The sequence below is a fragment of the Pectinophora gossypiella genome, chromosome 22, assembly GCF_024362695.1.
Source record: "Pectinophora gossypiella chromosome 22, ilPecGoss1.1, whole genome shotgun sequence".
In the NCBI taxonomy this organism is placed as follows: Eukaryota; Metazoa; Arthropoda; class Insecta; order Lepidoptera; family Gelechiidae; genus Pectinophora; species Pectinophora gossypiella.
Window position 1 is genome coordinate 1,140,263 of NC_065425.1, and position 13,011 is coordinate 1,153,273.

The 13,011-nt window shown below is 39.9% G+C and overlaps 1 non-coding gene across 1 annotated transcript; it reads right to left on the reverse strand.

Moving 5' to 3' along the window:
• Positions 1-850: 850 nt before the first annotated feature.
• Trnal-cag (transfer RNA leucine (anticodon CAG)) lies at positions 851-922 on the reverse strand. The gene has a single exon. It is a non-coding gene; the product is annotated as a tRNA-Leu (tRNA).
• Positions 923-13,011: the final 12,089 nt, after the last annotated feature.

Consider the following 13,011-nt stretch of genomic DNA (forward strand, 5'->3'; position numbering starts at 1 on the left):
AGGTGATCAGCCTGTAATGTCCTAACCAAACCGCCTCCGTGGTCCAGTGGTTGAGCTTCGGGCTTACGGTCCGGAAGTCTCGGGTTCGAATCCCGGTGGGAACATATCACAAAAATTACTTTGTGAACCCTAGTTTGGTTAGGACAGAGGATTATACGTAAATATATACGGTTCATTATATTCATTTTTGGATTTCGTATCAAAAGTGCCTGTTAGTTGTCTTTTGATTACTTGTAGCTATGCCCACCCCGTTTGGGATGACTAGCGTGAATTTACGTACAAGTACTTATTTACGTTTATTTTTTTTATTTTAACAATACATATAATAATTAATGTAAAAATAAATATTTTTTTAACTCTATTATCATGGATAAACTTGTTTTTATAAACAATTTACTCATTTATCAAGATTATATTATTTTATTAAAAATTGTAATCTCTTAACAGATAACGGAACCCTAAAATACACGCTTTTGACATAAAAGTACAAAATACCTAAAAGTAAAGTCGCAAAAGTGTTCCTTTCAGCTTTTGATCTAAAGTCGTAGTACATTCGTAGCAGCGTAGCAAGATCGTAGCAAAATGTAGCGAGTTGATTTTTTCTTCTTATCGTGTGGGTTATGAGGTGGGTTATCAACTTCATCAACCCTGGCGTCAGGGTCATTACTGAGCCGCCAAAGGTCCCTGACATGGCTCATGTTACGACTACATACTTACATCAGTAAGTAGTGACCGGGACCAACGGCTTAACGTGCCTTCCGAAGCACGGATCGTCTTACTTTCGGACAATCAGGTGATCAGCCTGTAATGTCCTAACCAAACTAGGGATCACAAAGTGATTTTTGTGATATGTCTCCACCGGGATTCGAACCCGGGGCCTGTGGATCCTGAGACCAACGCTCAACCACTGGACCACAGAGGCGAGTAGTCATATATTATAAGTAATTGAAGTTCTTAGTAAGTAGATAGGAATAAATACATGAAATGTACAAGGTGACATCGTAACGTATACTGAGGGGGTGATTCAAGTTAATATCAAGTGTCATTTACCATCGCAAAAGCATGGAATTGAAAATAATTTAAAATAAAACATGAATTTTGCGACGGATAATTCCACTAGATATTAACTCAGAATCATGGTCTGAATCATCCCCCTCAGTATTCGTTACGTTACGTAGGTATGCGTAAAATATAATATTCAAATGAAAGTTGAAATAGGTTAGTATCTTATATTTAAATGAAAAGGATTTCACTACGTTTTCTTAGAAACAGCGTAGCAGACGTAGCAGCTACGAATCGCTACAAGTTCCATTTTCGAAATAATTTGGTTGAGTTATGGTCGGAATATAACTTTATAATTCAGTAACAAGTGACAGTTTTGAATGTTGCGAATTTTATAATTCGTTTATAGATAAAATGTATTCTAACACGAGTTTGTTATATGAATATAAATGCTGTTTTAAATTAAATTGTCCACGAGTTATAACTTTTTTATAGGTCAAAAAGATGTCTTGTTATGCTGTTTATGGAGAAATCACGCTCTTACTCTGTATCGGGCTTGGCATAAAACTTTAATTTTATTATACAAATTTAACTTCTATAATGAACGAGGAGGAGGTAGGGGGGGTAGGGGGACGAAGGAGGGAGGGGGTTCTTCTATGTACATCCATCTACTAACCCTTTTCAAAAGCAAATAAAGAAAAATGAAGCGGGTGCTCAGTTCATTTTGTGATGGATGTATCTCTGACTAGCCTAATTGGAAATATCCTCGTAAGTTTATATTACGTTTCTTTTCCCTATCTTAGCCGACTTTAAGACCAATTCAATCTGATAAGAACTTTAAGGGTACCTAGCGCCATCTATTGAGGGGTGGCAGATTTAAATACTACTGGTACTTGTTTCACGAGGTTTTCACAGATGGCGCTAGAATCGTAGGAAGATCGGCAAGCATTCGACCTCGACCACAATCTCACCTGTTTCTTCTATCGTATGGGTTGTGAGGTGGACTACCAACCCCATCAACCCTGGTGTCAGGGTTACTATTGAGCCGCCAAAGGCCCCTGACATGGCTCATGTAACGACCACTAACTTGCATCGGTAAGTAGTAACCGGGACCAACGGCTTAACGTGCCTTCCGAAGCACGGATCATCTTACTTTCGGACAATCCGGTGATCAGCCGGTAATGTCCTAACCAAACTAGGGATCACAAACTGATTTTCGTGATATGACCCACCGGGATTTGAGCCCGGGACCTCCGGATCGTGAGCCGAACGCTCAAACCACTGGACCACGGAGGTCGTTATACCGTTAAAGGCTGAATTCCAATAAAAAAATACAGAAATAAATCACTGCAAAAAAGTACTTTCACACATTTTTTTACCTTTGCCCCTACTTACTAAGTATTTACTCAACGCATCTGTTCCACCACACCCCTACATTTAACTTTACCGCGGTATAATTGAAAACACCCCATTTGAAAGTCACTGTGTTCAGATCGTCACTAACCACGACGACATGTACCCGTTGTGGTTTGTTTGGCGTCAGATTTAGAATGTTATATGTAAAAATAATTACCTATTCGTGACTAGAAATGAAACCAGAAACGGAAAGAAAACTTTGAACTTGAAGTCATAGTCACCGCGGAGCATGAGCTGAGACCTGAGCATTTATGATCTAAACATGAATTCGAAAAAACCTTCGGGATTTGAACCACAAAGTGAGAGTCAATCATTCTACCAACTCAGCTACCATGGCTCTTTCGAATCTACAACAGTAGCGCGGCTGTCGCGGTATTTTCGTGACATACATAACATAAACATCCTATATACGTCCCACTGCTGGGTACAGGCCTCCCCTCAATCAAACGGAGGGGGTATGGAGTATGCTCCACCCCGCTGCTCCACTGCGGGTTGGTGGTGGTGTTTTTTTTACTACTAATAGCCGGGACCAACGTCTTAACGTGCCCTCCGAAGCACGGAATCATTGACTTTTTCGGACAATCAGGTGATTCAAGCCTAAAAAATCCTTACCAAACAAAGGACAGTCTCATAAAGTGATTTCGACAATGTCCCCATCGGGAATCGACCCAGATCGTGAGCCTAACGCTCTAACCACTAGACCACAGAGGCTGTTAGGAGGCTATTTTCGTGACACGGAATATATTTAAAAACTTTTTTCTATCTTAATAACACAGTTTTGCTCTCTGTATCGATGACATCTTAATCATTAACTTGACAACTTTCTCCAATATCAAGCAGAGTGATTGTCCGCCGATTCGTCACACTATCTCGCCCCGTCACACGATTTGCAAAAGTCAAAATTTCAATTACGCACCACATCGCAAAGTTATTTCCCACAACCCTTCAAGTAAATTTCTCTTTTCTCCATATAATTTGACAGCTATAAGGGTGGCGTTATGACGCTTCACATGTAACAGTAAGTTTGCGAAACCAAAGTACTTAGTATAGACGACAATGTTGAAAGGATCATGAGTGCATTAGCTATTGTGTGAAGGGGACAAAGAGATTGTCAATGATAGACGTCAACAGGATAGAAAGGGACGGCAAACTTTGTCTACCTGAACTTTAAAGGGACTTTAACTCTACAGAGGAAGTAATAAGGGTTAACAGAACGGTATAAGGGAATTTGTAGATGTATACAATAAGGTGAATGGATGTTTTAGAGATCCTTATCAAAAATAATAATGGAGCACTTTTGTGACTTTTTGACTGTCATAGTAACAATCAGCAATGGTTATAAGATATTTAAATGTATGTTAATTCAGAAATCAAAATATCTTTATTCAATAGGGAACATAGTTTACATTTTGAATCGTCATTTTTTAGTACTGCGAAGCGGCAGGCAAGAGGGAAACCACTGCCCTATTTTTCCCTAAAACGGCTTAACGTGCCCTCCGAAGCACGGAATCATCTTACTTTTTCGGACAATCAGGTGATTCAAGCCTGAAAAGTCCTTACCAAACAAAGGACAGTCTCACAAAGTGATTTCGACAATGTCCCCGTCGGGAATCGAACCCGGACCTCCAGATCGTGAGCCTAACGCTCTCCGAGCATAAAATATGTTTAAAAACCCATTTCATGTACAGAACACTGCCGACTCTGGCTCGACTTGCTCTTAATTTTTTTATCCACGTTGCGCTCTTTAAATTGGCTTAAGCCAATAAAGCCAAGCCAACGTTTTGAAGAGCAATCGGCTTAAGGCGACACTTCGAGTGGTCTATTACAAAGCCGCTCGAGTTGTTTACAATATTGTTCGTAATGTTGGTAATCCCATTTTTGTTGTAAGTATTTTGTTATTGTTTTGTTATTTAAAAGATAATGTCCCGGTTGACAGGTGTCCTCATACTTTTAGTGTAGGATTTTGACATGGTCCTGTTATGTTATTTGTTTGGGAGAAAGTGAAGAAAAAAAATCGGACTTTTTTTTCGAACTGTCACTCACTTAGGGTGGTATTAGTAAACTAATCTCAGCTGACACTGCCACGCTCAAGTCCCTATTTTTATATAAGAACTGTCACATTAATATGTTCTTGAGGGCAGGCTCGAAGCTGAGATTAGTTTATTAACACCACCCTGAGTGAGTGACAGTTGATTCCGTGCTTCGGAAAGCACGCTAAGCCGTTGGTACGGGCTACTAGTCCAAACACCGTCACCAACCCGCAGTGAAGCAGCGTGGTGGAGGTCCATACCCCCTCCGGTTGATTGAGGGGAGACCTGTGCCCTACAGTGGGACGTATAGGTTTATGTTATTCTACTTAAATGAGATGAGGAGCTCGGTGGCGCAGCGGTTAACGCGCTCGGTATGCGATTGTTGAAGTCAAGCAACTTTCGCAAAGGCCGGTCATAGGATGGGTGACCACAAAAAAAAGTTTTCATCTCGAGCTCCTCCGTGCTTCGGAAGGCACGTTAAGCCGTTGGTTAAGCGGCTGCATTAGCAGTCGTTAATAACCATCAATCCGCACTAGGCCCGCGTGATGGTTTAAGGCCCGTTCTCCCTATCCGTCCATAGGGAAGGCCCGTGCCCCAGCAGTGGGGACGTTAATGGGCTGATGATGATGATGATGATGAGGTGTGTTAATAAGCATCTGTAGTAAAAGTTTATGCACAGTCACTTTTCACTGAACTCCTAAGTTATAACTTATAAAACTATACGCCTGTCTTCAGTGGCCCATCTTACCTCGCGATCTGCCGACAGAATTCCTATTAAACATAATATTGTAACAATAGATCGACCCACTCAAGCGAGAGGTTATATTTTGGCCCGTGTCTGGTATTATTGTGGTATTTTTTCCCTCGAGCAGATGTGGCGATAGACTATATCTCATACTCTATTGTCCATATGACCACATGTGACAACCGCCGAAGATCATTTAGTATAACGCTGTTTTATTTTATATATTATTATTTCATCTTTCATAATGGGCACAGCCAAGGAATAGAATGGGCTGTCGGCGGCGGTGTTTCCTGTATCTCATAACCTGAGGTCCTTTAAATCACGGGTGAATAGGTATCGTCTGGGTAAACTCGTTCCACCGTCAACCTCTTCTTCCAAGATTGGTGCACCTAGTACCGTACACATTTCATGTTTGTGATTTAACTACGGATGGTTGTTAAGTTATATAAAGTATATATGTAAATATTTCATCTCACAGTTACCCAGAAATAGAATTAAATATCGAAATACTATACTTATAACGAATCTTCATAGAAATATCTTCTCCTGAAGAAGATAGAAATATAATTCATACAGTACATAACCCACTATAACAAATGATTTGTGCTCGATGTTGGTGCGTCGATGCGTAAATACAGGGGTTGACAGTGCCACGTCTCTTCTGGGGTTGACCAGGGAGGGTTGTTCACTCAATGACAGATTGAAAAGACAATTTTTAATATGATTTTGCGAATATTATTTGTGGTTTTTCTTCTTCTCCTATCGGTTGTGAGATCATAACCAGGGTTGATGAGGTTGGTCATCTATCTCACCATTAACATCATTTAATTAAGAGCCACGCACATCCACGAATTCTCCATGCTACTTTTTAGGAAAAAATAGGGCAGTGGTTACCTCTAGCCTTCCGCCCCGCAGTACTCTGTTTGACGCGAAGAGTAGTCTATTTCAAAGGCGTACTAGAACTCCTATCCTCTGCCTCTGAATAGTACTGACAGTTACTGCTGCCCTCTGTCAGGTTCCAGGTTACAGTCCCTGTGACTTGCCCCTTCCTGCATCGACGTACTGATGACTCCCATATCCGCCTCTGCAACCGTCGAGGTCTTCACCCTACCTCACAACCCACACGTCAGAAAAATAAGAATACTTAGCTGCATATGTCCGAAACCTGCAAATTGAACATTCCCATGAAATTGTTCACCTTCCTAACTAACCGGTAACCATGCAATAACTGACATGCATATCTGTCTGTTGCTAAACACACGCCGACACCGCCAAACAAGACGTCATGTGTCCAACAATGACATTTAACTTGTCGACTACTTTGTGAGAGCCCGACAAAGATGCCGACGGCTGATGAAAGCTGACAAAACCAAGTAACTACCTACAATTCTTTTCGCGCTGCCGCCGTTAGGGTGTGGTTTTAGTGTTGGCGAGTAAGGAGTAGGTAGCAGTCGGAATTAAAACATAAAGAAAGAACGGTAACTACTTATTTGTACCCCGGTACGGTGCCGGTACCTGACTTGCACCAATGAGTAATTAATTTATCTCAAGTGCAGTTTTCAATAAGAGAGTCGGCTCGATCATTATAGACGACGATATCGGCTCACCACCTATCATGTTGGTCTAACAGAAAGCTCGGTGAGGTGCGGGCACTTAGTTCATCTTGCGATGGATGGATTTTATATTAAGAACTGTAACTGTTCGCCCAATTCGTATCGGGCGCCGATCTCACCCCCTCTGGGTCTTACTTTAGTTTTAAATGGCCGTAAGGGTAAGGGTAATTTACAAATAAATATCAAAATAAAACTGGATATAGGTACTTACTAAAGTACCTCTACATTTCATAGGTCTTCTGGTGATGTGGTTCGACGATTGAGGTCCGGAACTCTTACCATAATTAAGATTTTATAATATAATGTGTAATATCTTAATTATGGTAAAATATATATGTCAAATCATGGGTACACCAGCTTTGTCCCATTCTATACTTTAATAAAAATAATCCCTTAAAAAGTAATTATTGCAATACAATTTGTTGATGAAATTTGGAACACGTCTTATGAAGCCCATGTACAACAACATAAACGAATATTAACTCCAACATACATACGGGTCAAACCGAAAACCTTTTTTTTTGAAGTCGGTTTAATAATATATAAGTATATCAATTCCAAATCTGTGTCGGTTAGCAACTCACAGCCACACTGTTGGGCAAGCTAACGCAACTAATAGGAATCGCTAGTCGCTCTCCTCTCCGCTACCCGCTCATCGCCCGCACTCGACGCCGCCAAAACCAGGCGAATCTATTTATGCCCTTTTCGCGCCGCCGCTACAAAGAGCGCCACGCCTCGCGCTACATTTAAAACCATCTTTATGTGTTCACATAATAACTACCATTGTCATATGACATTTGAAGTTGTGTTAAACGAATAAATTGGATTACAACGTCGGCTGGTGTGATGTGGCGAATTTTTGTTTGCTTTTAAACGGGATCAATGTTGTGGAAATATTCGAGTTTGTAGTTGTTTGAGATGGATAGTTGAGTTGGTGCCTGGTTGACAAGATTTGTACAGCGCAGATTAAAATTTGGTTGACGAAATCTGTACAGCGCCATCTATATTGATTTTGAGGAACGTAGCCTGGAATGTCCCTCATTGGAGTAGTCAGAGGTACATCAACAAAGAACAAAAAAAAAACAAAAAAAAACAAAAAAAAAATGAACAAAGTACCCACACCTCACCGAGCTTACTATTAGACCGACTTGTACCCTGTTTATCAAAACTTACAAGCCCTAAATTACAAGAAATTTTCTTGTAAACATTTTCATTATTACAAGAATGTGTTTATCAAAACTACACATGTAAATTACATGTTACAAGTGTCAATATTTATTTCACAAGTATATTTTACACTCCCTCTACTTTTTTTGATAAACGTAATTTACACGAACTTGTGAGTAACTTGTAGCTTGTGAACGTGTAGACTTGTAAGTTTTGATAAACGCATATCGTAAATTAGTAGTAGTATATTAACGGCCTCCGTGGTCCAGTGGTTGAGCGTTGTGCACGATCCGGAGGTCCCGGGTTCGAATCCCGATGGGAACAAATCACAAAAATCACTTTGTGATCCCTAGTTTGGTTAGGACATTACAGGCTGATCACCTGATTGTCTAAAAAGTACAAAGATCCGTGCTTCGGAAGGCACGTTAAGGCGTTGGTCCCGGTTAATACTTACTGGTGTAAGTACGTAGTCGTTACATGAGTCATGTCAAGGGCCTATGGTGGCTCAGTAATAACCCTGACACCAGGGTTGATGGAGTTGGTAATTCACCTCACAATCCACACGATAGAAAAAGTACTATCTACTTTTGATCGCTCCGATGGGCGGGGTGCGGCCCCTTTGGCTGTCTGTTTGTCTATGAAACCGACACCTCACATCTGTAATGTCATCGTGTTTGTTTGTCCGTTCAAGTGGAAAAGGCGGTCGGTTCTTGTGTTGTATTGTGTCGTATAGAGGTGTCGAGTGCAAAAAAGAGACTGAGTGACATTTATCAGCGCAATGCGCAAACCTCTGGGAGTAGTAGGATGTAGTTTTGCACACAGCTTCGATAGTAGAGGGAAGCATTAACACGTTGACAGTCCCCATACAAAACGTTTTGACTTCCCGGTCCTGAAGTCCCGCATATTACTTCCACCTTTGCTAAGTTACCCGGGATCCAAGTGTATGGGTCATGTATGGGTCATGTATGGGTCATGTATGGGTCATGTATGGGTCATGTATGGGTCATGTATGTGTCATGTATGGGTCATGTATGGGTCATGGATGGGTCATGGATGGGTCATGGATGGGTCATGTATGGGTCATGTATGGGTCATGTATGGGTCATGTATGGGTCATGTATGGGCCATGTATGGGTCATGTATGGGTCATGTCCGTCATGACCCGTATATGGATCCCGTATATGGTCAACGTGTTAAAAGAGGTTCTACTTATTAAAACCAACCCTCTAGCACACCCCGGACACTTCATACAAAACACCTCGTTATACACAGAGACTATACGCATACATTGACGTCATTAGACGCACAATTACTATGGCATTTGTATGAAAAAAGCAACCTGTGACGTCATAGAAAAAGTGACAAAATGTCGCTCTTATATTATTACATTTTCCTTTAATAAAATTCGTAAATAAGTTACTAAGAAAACAGAAAACGTTTTTTGTCACCCTTAGATCTGTCTTTATTTAGTATTAATCAGAATTTCATAATTTATCTTTGACTTAGGAAACTACCCAATTTTGATCCGTGTATGTATGTGACATTTACATCGCATACACACATACATACCAATTGACCCACCGTAATGTTTCCACTTACCGCATCGGGAATCGAACCCCGACCCGAGGGGAGGAGCCTGTAGGGAACTTGATTGGGGTTACTCGTGCAATGGCTTTTTTTATTCTTAATTGAATTTATAGTGGTCTGGGGTAAGTTCTGTGGTGTAACTGTTGAAGGGAACTTAGTTGGGAACGGTTTTATTATTATTTTATTTAATCCACTTTAAGGCGTTCAATCCATCCCATTTATTCGGCCAAATAGTGAATGTAGTGTCTCAGAATAAAACAATTGTACTAATTGTTAGATAGAAAAGAATCGATCGACCTAGTATTGACTGATACATCACTATGCTAATGTACGCCCAACACTAGCTTACGTAGGTACTTTGACGTTTAATTCTTACCGCGCATCGAGGCGATTGTAAAATGTTATCTTATTGAAATATAATCAATAATTGTACTGAAATGGTCGTTCTGGTTAATATAATAAAGTAATAATGAATTTATTCCATTTTATTACCTGCCTGACACTAACAGTACCTACATTACAGGCCATTTAAGTCGATGGCCCCGATTCCTGCAGACACCACTTAATTTTATTTTAAGTTATACCCGTCATTTTTTTATCCGCCGAAAAGGAAAATTGCTTCGATGTGGCCATTTTAACCCGCCTGGTGACTTAAACAGGGTATTACAGTCACTTATGTCGCCAAACATTGTATAATAAACATAGTTTTCTGTTTTATTCTGAGTGAGTTTTACTTTATAACTATCTGTTATTAGACCAATTTAGTAAAATGGCATTTCCTCAATTAGTACATTTTATTTACCTTCGCCCAATCGTGGCTCACTTTGCTAACTGACCTTTCAGTATTTTTTTGCTAAAGTACGTATAATTGCTAAATTGATAATTACAAAAGGTGCAAATCAGTTTGCCCAATTATTGCAGATACATCAGTTAGCGACATCAGCGACGTAATGTAGAATGAGATCAGCGAACACATAAACATAACTGGGTACTAGACAACAATAAAGGTCCTAACTCACTAGGTCACCATAGTCGCGTAACCATGAACGGCGCCACCAAAAAAATAATATATAAATCTAAATATATAAAAGGAGAAACTGACTGACTGACATATCAATGCACAGCCTAAACGGCTAAACGTAGGCACTTGAAATTTGGATGGGACGTAGCTTAGTTACCGTAGAGGTGCACTAAGAAAGGAATTCCCGAAATTCCCACGGGAGCGGGAATTAGCGGGAAAATCCTTTTGTATGAAGAATATTTCTCTTTTATGACATGCCACGCGGACGAAGTCGCGAGCAAAAGCTAGTATTGCATAAAACACATAATTGAAGCATGTTGTCTTAATAAATATGACCCTAAAATAATATAATAAAATATATTATTTTTTTTACTCGACGACGGAAAAATGGCGCTCTGAAAAGTATGAAACAAGAAAAAAGTCCTTTGACATTCTTCCGAAGATATGTTTAGAACATAGTCGGTAGTAGTATGCCGTGGTAAACAAATTCTTAGGATAGATAGATTGAAAATTTCTATTAGGTAAGCGGACCCTGTGAAAAACGGGATAATGCTAGGGAGATGTTGAACTACAATAAAATCCACGCCGACATAAAAATAATTGTGAAAGCGATTTCAAGTTTGAGAATAAACTAAGAGAATGGCTTGTTGAATGTGTTTTTTTATGATATAAACGAATTCTATAATAAATAAATAATATGTTGACATCATTAATATAAGTATGTACTAACTATAAGTCTTTGATATTTATAAGTAAACATTTGACATGTAGAACTTAATAAAATATGAATAAATGATTATGAGTATGATGATGATGATGACAGTATTTTTTATAAGCACGGAAATCTAATAGGTGTAAACATCGATCATGGTTTTAACAAGTAGTCGATCAATTGTAAACCCTTTACCGCTTGTGTAAACATGAGACAAATTGAGATGGATAAGTGTTTGCTTTCAAATAAATAAAGCGCTGAAATCGATTGAGTCACAATAATTTGTTAAATAAATAAAACTTCTTCTTCTATCGTTTGGTGTCAGGGTTACTATTGAGCCGCCAAAGGCCCCTGACATGGCTCATGTAACGACTACTTACTTACATCAGTAAGTAGTAACCGGGACCAACGGCTTAACGTACCTTCCGAAGCACGGATCATCTTGCTTACGGACAATCCGGTGATCAGCCAATAATGTCCTAACCAAACTAGGGACCACAAAATAATTTTTGTGTTATGTCCCCACCGGGAATCGAACCCGGGACCTCCGGATCGTGAGCTCAACGCTCAACCACTGGACCACGGAGGTCGTTAAAAATAAAAACTGAGCAATCTGTTTCTATAAGCGTTAAGGATAGAAGGATGATCAATCTCACGGTACTTTATCCAGTAGGATAGTAGGTGCCTACTAACGTTAACGCCAGAAGTGCTCTTCTTCTTCTGAAGTATTCTTCTTCTTAGGCACCTACTGATGCCCAACTGTGCACCCTCATTCCTGTTGTCTTAAATTTTGTACCGGATGAGGGCCCTCAGCGCTCCCCATAGTCCGGCCAACTAGTTAATGCCATTTGCGGTAAATCTGCAATAACTCACGTCGAAAACAGCTAGTACCAACTATGTAATGTAGGTACTCGTACCAAACATGTAATGTAGGTACTTGTACCAACTATGTAATGTAGGTACTCGTACCAAACATGTAGTGTAGGTACTCGTACCAACTATATAATGTAGGTGCTCGTACCAGCTATATAATGTAGGTACTCGTACCAAACATGTAATGTAGGTACTCGTACCAACTATATAATGTAGGTGCTCGTACCAACTATGTAATGTAGGTACTCGTACCAACTACATAATGTAGGTGCTCGTACCAACTATGTAATGTAGGTACTCGTACCAACTATATAATGTAGGTGCTCGTACTAACTATGTAATGTAGGTACTCGTACCAAACATGTAATGTAGGTACTCGTACCAACTATGCAATGTAGGTACTCGTACCAACTATATAATGTAGGTGCTCGTACCAACTATGTAATGTAGGTACTCGTACCAAACATGAAATGTAGGTACTCGTACCAACTATGTAATGTAGGTACTCGTACCAAACATGTAATGTAGGTACTCGTACCAACTATGTAATGTAGGTACTCGTACCAACTATATAATGTAGGTGCTCGTACCAACTATGTAATGTAGGTACTCGTACCAAACATGTAATGTAGGTACTCGTACCAATTATGTAATGTAGTGCTCGTACCAACTATGTATTGTAGGTGCTCGTACCAACACTGTAAAGTAGGTGCTCGTACCAACACTGTAATGTAGGTACTCGTACCAATTATGTAATGTAGTGCTCGTACCAACTATGTATTGTAGGTGCTCGTACCAACACTGTAATGTAGGTGCTCGTACCAACACTGTAATGTAGGTACTCG